Source organism: Acyrthosiphon pisum, chromosome X (assembly GCF_005508785.2).
Source record: "Acyrthosiphon pisum isolate AL4f chromosome X, pea_aphid_22Mar2018_4r6ur, whole genome shotgun sequence".
In the NCBI taxonomy this organism is placed as follows: Eukaryota; Metazoa; Arthropoda; class Insecta; order Hemiptera; family Aphididae; genus Acyrthosiphon; species Acyrthosiphon pisum.
This window is the reverse complement of record NC_042493.1, coordinates 94,600,972-94,616,806: the sequence shown is the minus strand read 5'-3', so window position 1 is coordinate 94,616,806 and position 15,835 is coordinate 94,600,972.

Sequence of the window (15,835 nt, the reverse complement as noted above, 5' to 3'; positions counted from 1 at the left end):
TACATGAAAATTTATCTGAATGTTTATATTTTCATTTTCTATACATTATAAAATTTTGAAAAAATTTTGACTATTTTTGGGCTGTTTAAGGACATTCTAGGTTTTCAATTTTTTTAGCAGTTGAAAAATATTAAAAATACATAGACACAATTTTTTTTAAGCGTTTTAAGTTTGAGTTTTGACAATTTTAATAAATTAAAAATGTATAAAATGTTCAACTTTTATAGCTAAGGATTGAAAGTTTAAAACAATGTTCCACGTAAATAGGTAAATATATAAATTACTTTATTTACAATAATCTCATAAAATATACTTAGTAATATCATAGGCTGATTGCCCGTTTTCGCTCAGAATCATTTTTCTTATACCATGATATTACCATTATATCATTGAATTCAAATTTAACACCATCCATTATAGTGACCCACTTGTAACCTACTGTACACCAGAGCGACATCCACTTACCCACATCATTACTATTGGACGTATTCTAGAACATTTATTTTTGAAGTCCAATTTTCTGATACGTTCTCGCCATGTATTGTAAAGTAGTAATATTCGTATGATTGCACGCAGTGGCGTATTTACGGGGGGGGATCAATCCCCCCTTGGAATTTTTTTCTCTTATTAAAGTATTCAAGTATTCATATATAGACACTGAATCGTCAATCGTTTTAGTATTTACTATGTATTTTTCATTTTTTTAAATACGGTAAGAAAAAAATCAATTATAAGCAGGGATTGAAACCGGTTTTCCAAAAAACCGGTTAAAACCGCGGTTTTCTCATTTCTGAACACCGGAACTGGAAACGGAACCAAAAGCTTTGAAACACCGGTTAAAAAACCGTAACCGAAACCTAAGACCTTAAAAAACCGTTTTCAAAACCCAAACCGAAACCATAGAATTGAAAAACCGCTCTTGTACTGTTCTTGAAAAACGGATTAAAATTTAAAACTTATGTCGGTTTCTTTGAATTCCATAAAGTTAGTTATATTATTTGTAATTCTACTATTTTTATACGAAGAAATTATTATGTTTGGATTTATTGATAAAAATCCCGATGCAGTTACTGAGTATTACGAAATATTAATATAATATATATTATTACTAAACTTATGATTGAAAATTGAAAATACAAATAATATAGTGTGATGTTATTGTAATATACAATTAAATATTAATGTAATCGAACAATGATCTCAACCATAATATGGCAACATAATATTATGTCGAATGCAAAAGTAGGCATGAGGCACCTAAATTAGGTACAAAATATTCAAGTTAATAACACGAAATTAGTTCTGCTGAACGTTTATTTGTTATATCGTATATTGTACACTAATTATACAAAGTACCCATATTTCAGGGCTTTAGACTCGGCCCTTATAATAGTTAATAGATAATAAAAATCGAATCTACCGTAATTAGACAGGAAAATAAAATGGAAATTTTTAAAAGCGTTCCAAAAACCAAAACCGAAAATTTTCTAAAACCGTTCTTTAAACCGATAAAATATTTGAAAAACCTTTTTTAAAACCGAAACCAAAACCAAAAAATTTAAAAAACCGGTCTTAAAACCTAAACCAAAACCAGAAAATTTAGAAAACCGTTCTCAAGAACTAAAACCGTAACCGTTAAAATTTGAAACGGTTTCGATCCCTGATTATAAGGTTATTAATAGACTGTTATTATTACACCACTGAAACTCCGCAATGTCCTAAATGGTGCGTTTTCTGTATAATATGCGGGTCACAATTGACGTACCAGCTAGACTAGAAGAACTGTACAGTAGTAAATTTGTAAAATAAAAACAAGATATTATATTAAGACTAAAATACCAAAATCAACATATTAAATTATGGTATTGTCTTATAATAGTATATTACACGTAATCACTAATCAGTCTATTGAGTATCGAAAATCGGCATTCTTGTCTTATTTGTATGGAAAAACGACATTGGTATTTTTAGACGAAATATGAATTGAATAAGCTGATTTACAGTGGCGCCGAATACGCACTTAAAGTGGTTCATTTGAACCACCTAAAATGGGTGGTGGGGGGGATCGGGTGGATGGGTAAAAAATTATCCAGAAAATTAATACTATTACTAAAGTAAATAGTTGATTTCAACTAATTTTGTAAAAATTTGAACTTTAAGCTTTTATAAAAATATAATGTCCATGTGTATTTAATATTTTTTAATCATATAATAAAAACTATTGAGGAATCTTGTGTTAAATTTTCAAACTTTCTGTTAAAACGAATTTTTTTCTATAATGCTTATAGAAAAAAAATACAAAAACATCCAAATGTCTATATATAGCAGTGTAGCACAGATTTAAGATATTTTGAACATCATACCAAGAGTAGAAAATTATATTATAAATAACATTTGAAAAAATATTGCAACTTGCAATTACCTATACCTATAGTTATTACGGAATTATAACAAAATAAAAAATCCCTTTAATGAGAAATCGTTATTTTACGCATGAAAATCCAATTTTGTCAAAACATTTGATGAAAATTTCAATACAGTTATTCGTTTTGAGTGACACCGAAAAAACAAAATCGATTTTGTAAAAATTCCCGTTTTTCAACATTGTTTGCTGTTTCTCCCGATTATTTTCTAAAAATAAATTTTCAATTTTAACATGTACAAAGTATACCATAAAATCCAATTTTCTATCAATAATATCCATCAATGATCAGAGCATCTTTTTCAATATATTTTGAGTACAAAGACAAAAAAATACCACACACCGTTGTGAAAACAGCACATTTAACATCAACGATTAAACAATCAAATAAAATTAAACAAGACTGACAAAAAACATGATGGGTATATGTTTTAAGTAGGTATAGTATGATTTTAACAAATACCTGTAGGTACTTAAGGTATCTGGAGTTTTCTAAATGAATTATGTAGGTACAACTTATTCACAATAATTTACAAAAACAAACGATATTGATGAATAATGTCGTGAAATTCGACCGGCAAAAGTCAAATAATATGATATTTAAATTTGGCGTTTATTAATCAATACAATGCATAAAAGCCTTTTAAGCTGACCACTATCAGAACAGTTGCGCAGCTCGTGTAGTATTCGTATAATAGTTAACTTTCAAGCAAGGCGTGCGGTCAGGTCAGCACACACACAATATCCGAACGAAACAGTTCCGGATAAAAAATTCTTGTGAACCATCATCAAATGATACACTTATAGTGATGAATGGCCTTCACTATTTTTGAAATTGGCGTTTCTCATTATTTCAGTTTCGTGATGTCCACGGCTCTTTTTTTATTCGCACGAATCGACTACACCAAAATTCAAACAAAGAGAACCTCGTCATGCCGTCCGCAAAAGGTTAAGAACGTTATAAAATATATTGTACAAAAATATAATATTGTAGAGTTAAATTTAGAATATAAATAATTAGTAGTAACATACGCCAAAGTAGTAAAAATACGCCAGTTGGTCGTGTTTAAATATTAAATGATGCCGTCAATTGTACTATGTATATTATATGTTTGCAATAAACTACAAAACCAAATGGTTTCAATATTTTTTTTAAACATATTTTATCTGTTGTTCTGGCTGTAGTGTATTCATAGTCGGACACGACGTTGTCACATTTACCAGCACCAAAAAGAAGAAGAAATAATTCACACACAGTCGCACTATAGTAATACAAACATTACAAACAAAATAACTAAAAACCGATTCCATATCTGAAAATTATCTAAAATCACAATACAGGCATTGATTTATTTTTGAAATATTATCGTCGAGTGAAATGTGGCTTACCGATATTTTTTTTTTTTTAATTTATTTTAATCGAAAAAGACAAAAATACATACATTATTATTTAGTAACATTTCTGATTATCTTTCTCCTTTAAGCAAAGCTTATGTTGGAGAAATAGAGTTATTATACAATTATTATAATTATAGAATTTACAAGATATAAATTATAAGTTCTAAGTACGTATAAAGCTAAATATACAAATATAGCTTAGAAATTTGATATGATATTATAGTATAGGTACTCAGTGACGTATTTAGTGGGTGCTAGGGGGGGGTGGCTTGGGCCCTGGACGGTCAAATCTTAGGGACGGTTAGTTTTGGAAAGCATTTCGATATAATACCATAGGTTATTTTGGTGATAAAAAAAGTAATTATACCAATAAAATTATTATTATGATTTTTTGTTTTCATCTGTCACGAAACAAATTAGACTTGCTAATCCATTGCTAAAGAAACCTCTGTACAAAATTCCAAGTCTCTAGACCCAGCGCTTTGGTCTGGGTGTTTCTGAGTGAATAGTGGCGGTCTGCTATATGTTAATTTATATATGGGAAACTAATGTAGGAATATTATTATTGTAATATTTAATGTTAATGGTTTTTGTTGGTGTTGGTAAATCAATATTGTTTTTGTTATCATCGATTAAAAACAATGAAGATACTGCATTTTATAAATTTTGTAATATTCTCGTAAGTTGGGGTGGTCAGAGTAATATTCTGATAGCTGTTGACTACGAGTATATTATGATTTTGCAGGAAGCAAGACCACTTGTGTTGAAGATGAAGATGTTGACAGGGTAGTTTATAAATAAATGTAGACAGATGAAAAGATACTTTGTAGTTTATTAAAATGTTCTTCAGTAATTTTGTCTAAGTCCAAATGACAAGTTCTTACACAGAGTGACGTGAAGGTGCTTGTTGTGCTCTGGAGTAGACACGTCTGAATACAGGCTGTTTCAGGCTCCCTTTTATATTCGGGTCCCTGCTCCCCCTGCCTATCGATACGCTATCTCTTCTCTAACGGATGTAGCCCGTGTGACCATCAACTCAGCCCACGTACTTGCGATATTCCTAATCTGAGTATTCGCCATAATGTTCTGACAGCTAATTTATTATCTGTGTTGTCGTGCAGAGAGTCATCTCTTTTGCGAATTTACTAAATTCTTATCAGTTACCACATCCTGGTCTATAGTTGCGTACATATACATACGTATATCTACTCGTGACTTTGGCAATCCCCATATCCTGTCAACTGATACGTGTTTTGTGTTTTAATATGGATTGCGATTAAGCACTCGGTTATTTTGACTACATGATTAACCCTTTAACTTTCTATTGTATTTGCATATTTGAAATTTGACTATTGCCAAATTGTTTAAGGAGGTCGTTTACCTACTTGCTTATTCCTAATTTTAACTATTCATATATAATGATATTTATGTGTTGTGAGTAAACGGGTACTATCCGTTACAATTTTATGTGATTATAATTGCTGATAATAAAAGCGTCCTAAATACAAAAAGCAACACATTTCTCCTTAAAAGTCGAATAAAGTCGAAAATAATTGATTTATTACCTAGAATGAAACGGTTTAAAAAGCCGTATTTTCTCATTTGCAGAAAAGTCTCATGAAAAGTGCAAAGTTTAAATGACACTGATAAAAAAATATCGCAAACGATTTGTAATGAATGAAAAAAAATAAAAATTACAAAATAAAACCATTTTGTACAGATTGTATATTTCTTTTATAAAGTGCCAAACGTAGGCCAAAATTACATTTTTACATATTTATGTTAAACAATTAACATCAATAATTGCAACTATTTTACTGTTGAATATTGCCAAACAAAAAAAAAATAAACTGTATTGAACAATACAAATACTCGGGTGAATTTCGTAGATACAAATACCCAGATTATCATGTAAGTACAGCTTAATTGTACACAAACCGTGGATAATAATGAAATAAATACCTAATGTATAATTGCATACAAGTATTAAGTATGTACCTAACCTAATATTATATCCAAATTGAAATATATAGAAATACAAAATTTCTGAGTTCATTTTTCAGGTGATCACTGTTGTTTGTCTTTTTTTATAAACATTCGCCTTTAGTTGAATATAGGTAAGAAATATCAGTTTCAGTATTATAATAAAAATCTAGTTGGAGTCTACTTTCTATTATATTTGCAGTATACACCTGTAGTCGTGATTTTCATTAATTAATCGCTTATTTTGATAAGAATTTATTGAGTTATGTTTGGGGGAGGCTGTTGAACTAAACCTTGTAACTGCTGCAGTGAACTTCAATATTTTCAATACAAACGATTAAGTGCACTTCCGAAATTCAGGCTAGGGTTTATAATTGTATACATTGTATTATAATGAAATGAACATATTATGCAAAACACAGTGCAAAACAATTAATAGATGCGATTGTCGGAAAATAAGTAAAATGGTTATTATCATATTTTAATAATTGTAGTTCTTAAAAGGCCTAAATGCTGTCAGTCCGTATGCAATAAGCCTGAAAAACAGCAGGTTGTTTGAAAAAACAATAAGTAGTTCACAAACGGGCTACCCCATTGCAAACAGCCTAGTCTTTTCACAAAAAGACTAATTTTCCAAATGGCCTATGGCATATGTATATAATATTAATGTACAAGATCTGTCAGTTTAATTTTAATCATAAAATCATAAAGCATTTATTTCAAACATCATTCTACCGAATTGCATATAAACACAATATATGTATATTTATAATAATACTATTATGTATAATATACATTTACGATATAATATAATATATGTTAAATAGTTGAATCAGAAATGTTATTAAGTAAATAATCCTTTAGTCTTTTAGATTTACCAATATACAAAGCAAGTTAAATTTCCGCATGGTTTGTTAAATTAATTCATAGCTATGTTAATTAATAACTATATTCCCATATTTCTGTAATACTAATTATCTTTTATAACTGTCTAGGTACCTTTGAAATATTATCCAACGTTTTCAGACATAATAATTTTAACCAACTTTTGGATTGAGATTTAGTTTTTGTAATTTGTTATGTAGTATGTTATTACTTGCTAAAGAATTTAAAAAACAGAAATAATAAAATACTGCAACTATAATACCTATTATTAAAGGTAGGATTTTAAAATGTTGATGAAATATAAAAATAAAATGTTTATTATATTTATTAATATATATAGTCGTCATATTTTAAGTGAACATTTTTAAAAGTTGGTTTATTGTGTGAAACAAAGAAAATTAAACATATTTACACACAATTTATGTTGTTTAACAAATCTATAAAATTTAAAACTTATGACAAACGATATGGTCTAAGTATTAAATAATGAGCTCAGAGCACCTTCACATCACTCAGCCACATACACATACATACATACATACATATACACATACCTACACACGACTTTTGTGTAATGCACCGCACTCGTATTTATAAGCTTGGTCTCGCCCGCTGCGTTGACTCCTGCTGCTGCTCTATAATATAAGAAGTTTTACTTATTTTCATTTTTCAGTTTACAATTGAAAGTGGTACAAAAAGTTCTAATTGTACCTAGGTGAATGTATCATGAACTAAAAAATTGGCCATATCGTAAATTTTCAACTACAAAATTATTTGCAAATTATCGTAACTCATGAATTCTATTAAAATTTGAACTTAAATGCTTATAAAAATAGTGATGCATAATAATATGAATCTTTGATAGTTTTGAATTGCTACTATGATAACGTATAGGAAACATGTAATAAATTTCCAAATCTTAGATATGAAAAGAAAAAAAAATATCAATATTCTTTTATAGATAAAAAAATTTAAATATAATTTACAAAAATATCAAAAAGTGTCAAAATCTTTTGAATATTGTACCGTATGAGGCTAATAAATATGACACATCACACATAATTTCGTTTAAAGGTTATTATGAGCGGAGATTAAATTATGGGTACACGACAAACCAACATTTTTCATAAAATTGTAAACCATTGTCAGTGGGGTTTTTTACAGTAAATGAAATTACATCGAAAATTACGTAAAAACAATTAAACAAAAACGTAGTGGTGAGTTAATTATTATTTTTACAACCATATAGTAAAATAAATAGAACAATATTTTGTAGAAAGAATATAATATTATAATTATTTTAATTTTAACGAAAAATATATTTATATTGAAATAAGAGGTGTGTTTTGTAAATTAAATTGGTCGATCATTGAAATTAAATACATTCTTACTATTAAAAATCAATGAATACATAGTTGCACACATTCATTTCATTATTATACATCTAACTTTGTATGTGAATGCATTCATCAAATTGAAGGACGAACGTGTATATATATATATATATATATATATAGGTCATTTATCAAAGTATTAAATAATAATAACATTTTGGACATCCCAATTATCAACTATGTTTACCCAATATAATAACTAATAAAGTATAAAGCAATATTAATGTTTAATGTTCGATTATAAATACTGTTATTATTGATAGGTATTTAATTATTTCATGAATATTAAACTCAACTGTCATATTTTTCTCAAGTTGTGTCTTGCTCTAACTATTTTTCAAATCGACGTTCTGACTCTCTGATTTTTATCGCAAAAGAATATACAAGTCGAGACGTATGATAAGTATATTACATAAACAGTTCGGTAGTATTGGTATATTATATTATAATACTGTAATTTTGACATTCAAGTAGGTACTTAGGTACATTTAACAATGAATCAATTCAGATCGTCGAAAAGTTGCATCCATTTTCCAAAAATATTTTTACGCAGAAAAAAACACTGAACAACATTATATTATTATGTGTCCAAAAAAAGATTATTATGCTTCAATAGAAATTAATAAATACTGAAAGCTAACGGAGCTACACGTGTTCTGCTTTGCGTATAATTTACTATGTTACGCACTTGTAAGACGGAGACAACACATGCGGGTATCACGTCCTCTTAAAAAACTACATTAGACACTGTTTTTAAAAATAACTATATAAAACTTACATTATTTTGTCTAATTATACCTAGGTGAATGTATCATGACAATTTTAAATTAGTAATTACAACATTAATTTAGCAAATTAACTAGTAGAAAAGTAAAATAAATAAAAAGTATCCGAAAAGTATTTGAATACATGGCAATTATATATTCTTAAATACTTTTTCTTAAAAGTATTTGAAATATATTTTAAATACTTTCTGAATGGATGTATTTGTATCTGTATTAAAATACAATTTTAAAAGTATCTTCTACAAGACTGGCAGTGCACGTGCACTTGTGCAAATATACACGAGCCGCCACTATACTCGACTGCTATGTATAATATTATTATTGTAATGCGCAGGCCATAGGAATATACATTTTGATGCACTTGTTATATATTTACGCCAAGTCATACGAAAAAACTACACACATACTATAAAATAATAATAACATTTTGGACATCTAAATTATCAATTATGTTTACCCAATTTAATAATTAATAAAGTATAGAGCAATATTAATGTTTAATATTCGATTATAAATATTGGATTCTACACGCATAGTCTACATACTGTTATTATTGACAGGTATTTAATTATTTCATGAATATTAAACTCAACTGTCATATTTTATTCAAGTTGTGTCTTGCTCTGATTATTTTCCAAATCAACGTTCTGACTCTCCGATAGTTTTAATCGAATAATAATAATAATAAATAAATAATCAATAATAAATAATAAATAAGTATTTGTTTTTAATAAAACATGAAGTTTCTTGCAGGTACTTCTTGTATGTACAATTCAGAAAATGACGTGTGTTTTTATAGAAACGCTAAATCTTTTTATAACTGCTTCTAAAATAGTTGGGCTAGTGAGTTTTTGTTGTACCATGGAATCTGGATTATTTTACCGGAACACGAAATCACCGTATTATATTTTTCTAGAATGTATACGAATGTTTGTATACTTAATTTGTTCTTATCATTTAATTTTCAATATGGGAAGTGCTTACATAATCCTTCATTTCAATGTTCTCAAATATTGGTCCATCGTCATAACAGCAAGAATATCGGAGAAATGGATAATAAAGTATTTATACTTAAAATATATATTTAACATGTATAGAAAATATGAAAAATAATGGTGCTAATAAGTTATGGGTAAATATATTTGTATATGCATATATGGCTTTTATATTTAAATAAAATACTTTGAGAGTAAGAATGTATAGGTACTGTTAAAAGTATAATTAAATATATTAGTAGCAATTGACTTTGTATGTTGGGTAAACAACATAAATTATTATTTAAATCAACTGTGACAACTAGTAACAAGTTAGGGGAGATAATACACGCAGACTCAATTGGGGGTTCAAAGTATTTCCTCTAGACGATTATTCACATTATAGAATAGTGTATTTTCTGAAACATCAGAATGAAGTTAAAAATATAATCGGAACGGTTATACAAAAAGTTAAAACTGATACAGTTTTCAAGGTCCATGTATTAAGAACGGATAATGGTTTGAAATTTGTTAATAATGATGTAACTAGTATTTTATAGAAATACGGAATTAGTCATCAAACAACAGTTCCCATATACTCCAGAATAAAACAGTAAAATTGAACGAGATAAGCGGACAATATTAGAAGCTGCAAGAACAATTGAAGACCTCCCGTGGAGATCGGTGTATGTTACAATATTTTCAAAAAACGTTTTATTACATTAATTGATAAAACTCAGTGTAGCCAACACATTGTGCTACATTATGTATGAATAAACATACATTAAGAACTCCGAAAATTGATTGCAAGAAATCGTTTATGTATGTATGTTTGTTGAAATCGGCGTATGTTACATCTGATAACATAATCAGTATCTATTAGTCAATGCGTAAAAACTTAAATATTACATCTTACATATTTTACACGTTTTTCGTTTTATATTATCAATAATAAACTATTCAAATATGAAGAAAACACAAATAGTCTATAGACCAGTTATTTGTCTCCCCTGAAAAATTTAATTTTTGTAACATACACCGATCTCCACGGGAGGTCTTCAATTATTCATTCAAAGAAATTGGATAAATCATTGTGGGCAGAAAGTGTTAATACAGTTGTGTATACATTCAATTAATCAGGTACGAGTTCAGTTAAAAATAAATCACCATATGAACTTTATTTTAAGAAAGAACCAAAAATAAATCATTTGAGAATCTTTGGAACAGAAGTATATACTCATATTCCAAAGGAAAAAAGATAAAAATGGGATACTAAAAGCAAAAAGGGCATATTTGTTGGTTACAGCAATAATACAAAAGGATACAGAGTATGTTTTCCAGGTACAAATAATATTAGTGTGTTTAGAGATATTATTTTTAAGAATGAATCAACAAGAAATAGTGCATCATGATAATCAACAACAGGTTTAAGTGATCAAATTAGAACCGGTGGTTATTGATACAGTACATCAACAATAAGAACAGCATCAAATGGAGCTACATGATAGAACAAGATTAAAACCACCAGATAGGTATGTGGCACAATCATTTATTACAAAACATATGGAAACAGAGCCATTAACATATGAAGAAGCCATTTTATACAAAAATGGAACTAATTGGGTAGATGCAATGAACGATGAAATTAAATCATTAGGTGATAATGAAACGTGGACTTTGGTACAGTTACCAGTTAATAAGTATTGAGTATGCAATACGCAACGGTTGGGTATTTAAAATAAAATATAACTCAGACGGTAATATTAATAAGTTTAAGGCAAGATTAGTGATAAAAGGGTGTACACAAAAATATGGAATAGAATACATAGAAACTTTTTCTCCAGTAGTTCTTTACGAATCAGTTAGGGCTATATTATCAATTTCAGCAAATGCGAATCTCAAATTAAGACAATTTGACATAACAACTGCATTTCTATACGGAGCTTTGGAAGAAGAAATCTACATGGTACAACCAATAGGATATGAAGATAATACTAATCATGCGTGTAAACCAAAGAAGAGTTTATATGGATTAAAACAAGCACCAGGGTGCTGGAATAGTAGATATACCGAATTTTGATGTAAATTCAATTTAAAATCTAGTAAAGCAGATGCCTGCGTATTTGTAAATAATTTAAAAGATATTACAATTATTTTAGCTTTTTTTGTAGACGATGGGTTAATAGCTGCACAAAATGAAGAATCAATTGAACAATTATATTTAAGTGCGCTTAATACAGAATTTCAGATGACAACGGGGTCATTGAACTATTTTCTTGGTATAAATATATATAAATTAAAAGATGGTTCAATATTTATTAATCAGAGCAGTTACGCCATTAATATTATACAAAATTTTAATTTAAACAGTGTTTAAGCAGAGGAATTATCGATACCAATAAGTGGGTTAGAGAGTATTGACCTAGACGACAGATAAAAATTTGAACTTAACATTTTTCAGTTAGAATTCGTAGGAACAGATAGCAGATATACTAACAAAACCACTTCAAAAGAAGCGTTTTGAGAAACTACGATTAGTAATGGGTGTTAGACCAATAGAATTTTAGTTTATATAAATTACTAATTAAGGGGTTGAGTTAAAAGTATAATTAATATATTATATATCTAATGTTACAACATATTGCATACCTACCTATGTGCAAGTGCAATGTGCATCATAATAATTGTTATTGTAAATGTAAATCACGCCACCGCGTATTTTTGTAACAGGGTTATAAGGTCACTTGTATATAAAGACGACCAATTATTGTACTCTGTAGGTACTGAACTATAGTATCCCTTATGTGTACGTCATGTATGTCTTGTAAGCATAGAACTTACATTGTTAGAAGACAATTTACTTTTCATACTTAGTTATGTGTTTAAGTTATAGTGAAATATTACTTATTATTATTGTAACTAATTGTGTTGTTTGTTCACTTTTGTCGATCCATATTATAATCCTCATTCAACATAATCCATTTTCAATTAATTTTATAAATTAACTGCGAGTGAAGCAAATAGTACAATTGTCGGGGTCCTTTCATTCGATTCCCGGTAACTTAAAATTGCTCTATCCGCCACTGTTCTAAACTTTTAAGTCCTAATTCCTTACTTCTTTCCATATTTTTATTTAAGTACACATAATATGTCAGATGTATTAAACTTTTTAGGAGATAAAATAATCACCTTCCTGTTAAAAACATTAACTGATCTATAGTAGATGGTGAGTATAAACAGTGACGTAGCCAGAATTATGAAATGGGGGGTGTTTTAAGTAAAGATTAAAACCAAGTTTTTTCAGTTTTCGTATATAAATAAATTAAAGGTTCAGAACAAGTCAAGTGCACTAAAAATTATCGAAATATGCAGTCAAAATTCTCAAAACATGCTTAAATATATGTACTATGTAGCAACATTTTTATATTATTTTTGAAAAATCATAAAACATATTGCAATTTTGGTAATAAAAAACTAAAAAATAAGTAAGTATATAAACCTGTTAAATAAATAAATAAATAAATACTTAATTTTTAAAAATACTGTCATACAATACTAGGTGAATAAATAAGTAATAACGAATAACGTGATATGCGAACACCGTGATAAACGAACACGTACTGATGTTCATTCATTCGTACAACCTACAATCTAGATGTCAATTATAGTTCAAACACAGTTTTGTCACAAAGATACTTATGAAATCGTACATATACGAACATAGGGCCAACTATAGCCAAGCTCCACCAACAACTTTAACAGCCCTCCATCCCTCCCAGACATTTAAATAATTTTTTTAAGCTTATTCAATTTTATAATAGTATGGTATTAGGCTTCAGCCTCCCCAAATCTCAAAATTATCACCTATTGTACCTAACCAAACATAATATTTTTAAAGATATTTTTCAATGTTATCCAAATATAATTTTTCCCGACAATTGTATGTACATTTAATTTAAAAAGTACACAAATATGCAAATTCAAACTTTGTATTTAATTTCGCCATTTCATAAGACAAATTTATAACTTGCAAGCAGTCCCTATAAAAAATATATTTATTAGAAGGGAAAATGTAAATTGGGGGGGGGGGGGGTCAAACAACCAAAACCCCCTCTGGCTACGCCACTGAGTATACATCACAAATGAATAGGTTGTAACTTCTGTAATGAGAGTGTACAATTTGAATTAAATAATAAATCATTGCATACGAACAATTTTTTGGAGCAGAGTCTTATTCTAACCAAGCCTGGGCAAGTTAATGATAATTCTTAATTGAGTTAAGTTAAGTTAATGTAAAATATTTTAACTCAGTTAATAGTTAAAAGTTAGCCTAATTTTTTTTTTAACTCAGTTACGTTAAAAGTTATATGAACATTTTCAATTAACTTATTAACTTAAGTTAAGTTATTATTTTTTTTTTATAATATCTTTATAAATACCAAGTAATATGGTTTAAATAATAAAAATCATAAATATTATTAAACACAGGAAATAGCCAATAGCTTTTATATACATGGGTACTGAATTAATAGAATTATGAAGTACCTAGGTACGAAAAAAATGCAAAATTGAAAATGCCTAAACAAATACAACCTTTTGATTTATTAATTTACTAATACAGAAAAGTACTATACATTTCTTTTTTAAATTATTAAATAAAAATAACATGGTATTTAAGAATGTACTTAATTTTAAACTCTGAATACTTTTTCAGGGTACTAAAAGTCTAAAACTGTTAGAGAATATAGCCAACTTTATACTTCAGTAAAATATTTATATTTATAAATATTTATTTAAGAAATTGGTTGAACTATATTTGTAATTCCCTATTCTAGTAAATGGTTATGTAATATCAATAATAATTTTTATTTTTATTATTTAATTATTTATAAATTGACTTAACTTGAATTTTATTAAAAGTAACTCGTTATTTATTAAGTTAATATCAATTAAAATAAGTTAAGTTAAAAATTAAGTTAATGAAAATTAAATTTAAAAAAGTTAAGTTAAAAGTTAAAATTAACTTAACTTTTAACTTTTTAACGCGTTTATGCCCAGGCTTGATTCTAACCTGTCAATCGTCTGCGTATATGTCTATGGATATTTTATTATGCATTTATATTAAGATTGCTATGACTATTTCCGCATATACGGAATTTATCTTTATCGTCTAATTACCTAAGGTTACAAATATTACTTTCATTAATTCATTACTAAACTTATAAATTGTTATTGTTATTATTGTTATTATCATGTCTAGTTAAAATAAAAATTTATATATTGTATATTCTAATAATTTATTGATATAACTTTGTCCATCGCCACCGTGGCATACTGACAAATTGTCCATTGACGTACGCCTGCAGTCCTGCTTCGACGTCGAAAAGAAGCCTTATCCCGAACCTCGGTTTATCTGTCACATTCCATGAGGCAAGAGTTGGAGTGCCTACTTCGTGCATTGACCAGTTTATTAAGTCGCTCACTTGAGTCCTAACCTCCCACTATTATAGCGGAAAAATTGTATTCTATACCTAAAATGTATGTCGTTATTTTTAAGTAAAAACCAATTGTTGCCGATACAAAATATAGCATATTATGTTATAATCAAGACTCTAGTTACTAGAGTCTTGTAGTAGGAGAAATTAAGATTTTAAAAGGGAAGCAACGGAGATTGGGTGGAGTAATGATTATTAACAACAATATGGCAAGAAAATACGTAGTGTAAAATAAACACGCGGGGTTGACGACCTATTTCAGTGAATGAGGGGACGCGGCTGGTAGTACCGGTTGCTGGTATCCTTTATAGGGACGACTATTCAGTGGCCCGTTATACGACCTAATATCCCTCGACGACTCGATATGTGTTTGTATACAGGAATTGATTTAAGAGGGACTATAAGTAAATGTACATATGTGTGTGTGTGTGTGTGTGTGTGTGTGTGTGTGTGTGTGTGTGTGTGTGTGTGTGTGTGTGTGTGTGTGTGTGTGTGTGTC